Source organism: Arachis hypogaea, chromosome 14 (assembly GCF_003086295.3).
Source record: "Arachis hypogaea cultivar Tifrunner chromosome 14, arahy.Tifrunner.gnm2.J5K5, whole genome shotgun sequence".
In the NCBI taxonomy this organism is placed as follows: domain Eukaryota; kingdom Viridiplantae; phylum Streptophyta; class Magnoliopsida; order Fabales; family Fabaceae; genus Arachis; species Arachis hypogaea.
Genome location: NC_092049.1, coordinates 39647193 through 39653007, shown reverse-complemented (window position 1 = coordinate 39653007; position 5815 = coordinate 39647193). Strand labels below are relative to the sequence as shown.

Sequence of the window (5815 nt, the reverse complement as noted above, 5' to 3'; positions counted from 1 at the left end):
TTGTTTGATCTTTGCATTTTCATGTTGTGTGTCTTTTCTTGTTTTTCATATGCATTCTTGAATTCTTAGTGTCTAAGCATTAAAGAATTCTAAGTTTGGTGTCTTGCATGTTTTCCTTGCATTAAAAATTTTTTAAAAATATGTTCTTAGTGTTCATCTTAACATTCATAGTGTTCTTGGTGTTCATCTTGATATTCATAGCATTCTTGCATGCATCACATGTTTTGATCTAAAATTCTCATGCATTGCATCATTTTTCTTGTTTTTCTCCCTCTTCATAAAAAAAATTCAAAAATCAAAAAAATATCTTTCCCTTTTTCTCTCTCATAAATTCGAAAATTAGATTTGACTTTTTCAAAAATTTTTAAAATCTAGTTGTTTTTATGAGTCAAATCAAATTTTCAATTTAAAAATCTTATCTTTTTCAAAATCTTTTTCAAAAATCAAATCTTTTTCAATTTTCTTAGTTATTTTCGAAAATTCTAAAAACATTTTTCAAAAATATTTTTCTTATTTTTATATCAAATTTTCGAAAATAACATCACCAATTAATGTTTTGATTCAAAAATTTCAAGTTTATTACTTACTTGTTAAGAAAGTTTCAAACTTTAAGTTCTAGAATCATATCTTGTGATTTCTTGTGAATCAAGTCATTAATTGTGATTTTAAAAATCAAATCTTTTTCAAAAACTAATTTCAATCATATCTTTTCAAAAATATCTTCTTATTATATCTTTTTCAAAAAAAAAAAAACTTGATTTCAAAATATCTTCTCTAACTTCCCAACTCCTTATCTTTTCAAAATTTGTTTCAACCAACTAACTAACTTTTTGTTTGTTTCTTATCTTTTTCAAAACCACCTAACTAACTCTCTCTCTCTAATTTTCGAAAATATCTCCCCCCTTTTTCAAAATTTCTTTTTAATTAACTAATTATTTCAATTTTTAAATCTTAATTTTCGAAAATTACTAACCTTTTTCAAAAACTATTTTCAAAAATCACTAACTCTTTTTCAAAAATTATTTTCGAAATTTTCCCTCTCTCATCTTATTCTATTTATTTATTTATCTACTAACATCTCTCCCTCACCCACCAAAAATCCGAACCCTCACTCTCTCTTTCTGAGTTCAGATTTTTCTCTTCTTCTTTTCTTCTACTAACAATAAGGAACCTCTTTACTGTGACATAGAGGATTCCTCTTCTTTTCTTTTTCTCTTCTCTTTCTTATGAGCAGGGACAAAGAAAAAGGCATTCTTGTTGAAGTTGATCCAGAACCTGAAAGGACTCTGAAGAGGAAACTAAGAGAAGCTAAATTACAACAATCCAGAGACAACCTTATTGAAAATTTCGAACAAGTAAAGGAGATGGCAGCCGAACCCAACAACAATGCAAGGAGAATGCTTGGTGACTTTACTGCACCAAATTCCAATTTACATGGAAGAAGCATCTCCATGCCTACCATTGGAGCAAACAATTTTGAGCTGAAACCTCAGCTAGTTTCTCTGATGCAGCAGAACTGCAAGTTTCATGGACTTCCATATGAAGATCCTTTTTAGTTCTTAACTGAATTCTTGCAGATCTGTGATACTGTTAAGACTAATGGAGTAGATTCTGAAGTCTACAGGCTCATGATTTTCCCATTTGCTGTAAGAGACAGAGCTAGAATATGGTTGGACTCTCAACCTAAAGATAGCCTGAACTCTTGGGATAAGCTGGTCACGGCTTTTTTAGCCAAGTTCTTTCCTCCTAAAAAGCTGAGCAAGCTTAGAATGGATGTTCAAACCTTCAAACAAAAAGATGGTGAATCCCTCTATGAAGCTTGGGAAAGATACAAGCAGCTGACCAAAAAGTGTCTTTCTGACATGCTTTCAGAATGGACCATCCTGGATATATTCTATGATGGTTTATCTGAGCTATCAAAGATGTCATTGGATACCTCTGCAAGTGGATCTATTCACCTAAAGAAAACGCCTGCAGAAGCTCAAGAACTCATTGACATGGTTGCTAATAACCAGTTCATGTACACTTCTGAGAGGAATCCTGTGAGTAATAGGACGCCTATGAAGAAGGGAGTTCTTGAAGTTGATACTCTGAATGCCATATTGGCTCAGAACAAAATATTGACTCAGCAAGTCAATATGATTTCTCAGAGTCTGAATGGAATGCAAGCCGCATCCAACAGTACTCAAGAAGCTTCTTATGCAGAAGAAGCTTATGATCCTGAGAACCCTGTAATAGCATAGGTGAACTACTTAGGTGAACCTTATGAAAACACCTATAATCCATCATGGAGAAATCATCCAAATCTCTCATGGAAGGGTCAAAGGCCTCAACAAGGCTTTAATAATGGTGGAAGAAATAGGTTTAACAATAATAAACTTTTTCCATCATCCACTCAGCAACAGACAGAGAACTCTGAACAAAATACTTCTAATTTAGCAAACTTAGTCTCTGATCTATCTAAGGCTACTGTAAGTTTTATGAATGAAACAAGGTCTTCCATTAGAAATCTGGAAGCACAAGTGGGCCAGCTGAGTAAAAGGATCACTGAAATCCCTCCTAGTACTCTCCCAAGCAATACAGAAGAGAATCCAAAAGGAGAGTGCAAGGCCATTGACATAAGCACCATGGCCGAACCTGTAAGGGAAGGAGAGGACGTAAATCCCAAGGAGGAAGACCTCCTGGGACATCCAGTGGTCAATAAGGAGCTTCCCTCTGAGGAACCAAAGGACTCTGAGGCTCATCTAGAGACCATAGAGATTCCATTGAACCTCCTTATGTCATTCATGAGCTCTGATGAGTATTCCTCTTCTGAAGAGAATGAGGATGTTACTGAAGAGCAAACTGCCAAGTTTCTTGGTGCAATCATGAAGCTGAATGCCAAATTATTTGGTATTGAAACTTGGGAAGATGAACCTCCCTTGTTCATCAATAAACTAAGTGATCTGGATCAACTGACATTGTCTCAGAAGAGACAGGATCCTAGAAAGTTCATAATACCTTGTACCATAGGCACCATGATCTTTAAGGCTCTGTGTGATCTTGGTTCAGGAATAAACCTCATGCCCCTCTCTGTAATAGAGAAACTGGGAATCTATGGGGTGCAAGCTGCTAAAATCTCATTAGAGATGGCAGACAATTCAAGAAAACAGGCTTATGAACAAGTAGAGGACGTGTTAGTAAAGGTTGAAGGCCTTTACATCCCTGCTGATTTCATAGTCTTGGATACTGGAAAGGAAGAGGATGAATCCATCATCCTAGGAAGACCTTTCCTAGCCACAGCAAGAGCTGTGATTGATGTGGACAGAGGAGAATTAATCCTTCAATTTAATGAGGACAACCTTGTGTTTACAACTCAAGGATCTCTCTCTGCATCCATGGAGAGGAAGCAGAAAAAGCTTCTCTCAAAGCATAGTCAAACAAAGCCCCCATAGTCAAACTCTAAGTTTGGTGTTGGGAGGCCACAACCAAACTCTAAGTTTGGTGTTGAACTCCCATATCCAAACTCTAAGTTTGGTGTTGGAGAGTCTCAACAATGCTCTAAACATCTGTGAGGCTCCATGAGAGCCCACTGTCAAGCTATTGACATTAAAAAAGCGCTTGTTGGGAGGCAACCCAATTTTTATTTATCTAACAATATTTTTTTTAGTTATATGTCTTTATAGGTTCATGATCATGTGGAGTCACAAAATAAATATAGAAATTGAAAACGGAATAAAAAACAGCAAAAGAAAAATCACACCCTGGAGGAAGCACCTGCCTGGCGTTCAATGCCAGAACAGAGCATGGTTCTGGCGCTGAACGCCCAAAATGGGCAGTGTCTGGGCGCTGAATGCCCAAAATGGGCATCATCTGGGCGCTGAACGCCAGAAATGCACCCTGGAGAGGAGCTGGCGCTGAACGCCCAGAACAAGCATGGTTCTGGTGTTCAACGCCAGAAATGGGCAATAAATGGGCGTTGAACGCCCAAAATGGGCACCAACCTGGCGCTGAATGCCCAGAGTTGTGTGCAAGGGCATTTTACATTCCTAATTTGGTGCAAGGATGTAAATCCTTGAACACCTCAGGATCTGTGGACCCCATAGGATCATCTCAGGATCTGTGGACCCCACAGGATCACCTCAGGATCTGTGGACCCCACAGGATCCCCACCTACCTCCACTCACTTCTTCTCACCCCTCTTCCACACAATCCCATAAACACTCTTCCCCAAAACCCTTCACCAATCACCTCAATCCCTCTTCCCCATCACCTCTTCATCACTCACATCCATCCACTCTTCCCCATAAACCTACCTCATAAACTCCACCTACCTTCAAAATTCAAAATTAATTTCCCACCCAAACCCACCCTACATGGCCGAAACTTAATCCCCCCTCCCTCCCCTATATAAAGCCTTCCATTCTTCCTCATTTTCACACAACACAACCCTCTCTTCTCTTCTTTGCCGAAACACAACCCCTTCTCCCTCTCCTCCATTTTTTCTTCTTCTTCATCTATTCTTTCTTCTCTTGCTCGAGGGCGAGCAAAATTCTAAGTTTGGTGTGGTAAAAGCATAAGCTTTTTGTTTTTCCATTACCATTGATGGCACCTAAGACCGGAGAATCCTCTAGAAAGGGGAAAGGGAAGACAAAAGCTTCCACCTCCGAGTCATGGGAGATGGAAAGATTCATCTCCAAAGCTCATCAAGACCACTTCTATGATGTTGTGGCCAAGAAGAAGGTGATCCCTGAGGTCCCTTTCAAACTCAAAAGAAATGAGTATCCGGAGATCCGACATTAAATTCAAAGAAGAGGTTGGGAAGTTTTAACAAATCCCATCCAACAAGTCGGCATCCTAATGGTTCAAGAGTTCTATGCCAATGCATGGATCACCAAGAACCATGATCAAAGTAAGAACTCGGATCCAAAGAACTATGTTACAATGGTTCGGGGGAAATACTTAGATTTTAGTCCGGAAAATGTGAGGTTGGCGTTCAACTTGCCAAACATGGAAGAGAACGCACGCCCCTACACAAGGAGAGTCAACTTTGATCAAAGGTTGGACCAAGTCCTTATGGACATATGTGTAGAAGGAGCTCAATGGAAGATTGACTCCAAAGGCAAGCCGGTTCAACTAAGAAGATTGGACCTCAAGCCTATAGCTAGAGGATGGTTGGAGTTCATTCAATGCTCAATCGTTCCCACTAGCAACCGGTCTGAAGTTACTATAGACCGGGCCATCATGATCCATAGCATCATGATTGGAGAAGAGGTGGAAGTTCATGAGATTATACCTCAAGAACTCTACAAGATGGCTGACAAGTCCTCCACTATGGCAAGGTTAGCCTTTCCTCACCTCATTTGCCACCTATGCAATTCGGCTGGGATTGACATAGAGGGAGATATCCTCATTAAAGAGCACAAGCCCATCACTAAGAAAAAGATGGAGCAAGCAAGAGAGCCCATTCATGGAGCTCAAGAGGCGTATGAAGCTCATCACCATGAGATCCCGAAAATGCCTCAAATGCACTTTCCTCCATAAAACTATTGGGAGCAAATCAACACCTCCCTAGGAGAATTGAGTTCCAATATGGGACAACTAAGGGTGGAACATCAAGAGCACTCCATCATCCTTCATGAAATAAGAGAAGATCAAAAAGCAATGAGGGAGGAGCAACAAAAACAAGGAAGAGACATAGAAGAGCTCAAAGACATCATTGGTTTCTCAAGAAGGAAACACCACCATCACTAAGGTGGATTCATTCCTTGTTCTTATTTCTTATGTTTTTCGTTTTCTATGTTATGTGCTTATCTATGTTTGTGTCTTCATTACA

At 39.0% G+C, this 5815-nt stretch overlaps 1 non-coding gene across 1 annotated transcript; it reads right to left on the bottom strand.

Moving 5' to 3' along the window:
* Positions 1-1760: 1760 nt before the first annotated feature.
* Positions 1761-1868, bottom strand: LOC112745886 (small nucleolar RNA R71). Its single transcript, XR_003173793.1, has one exon. It is a non-coding gene; the product is annotated as a small nucleolar RNA R71 (small nucleolar RNA).
* Between the last annotated feature and the right edge of the window lie 3947 nt (positions 1869-5815).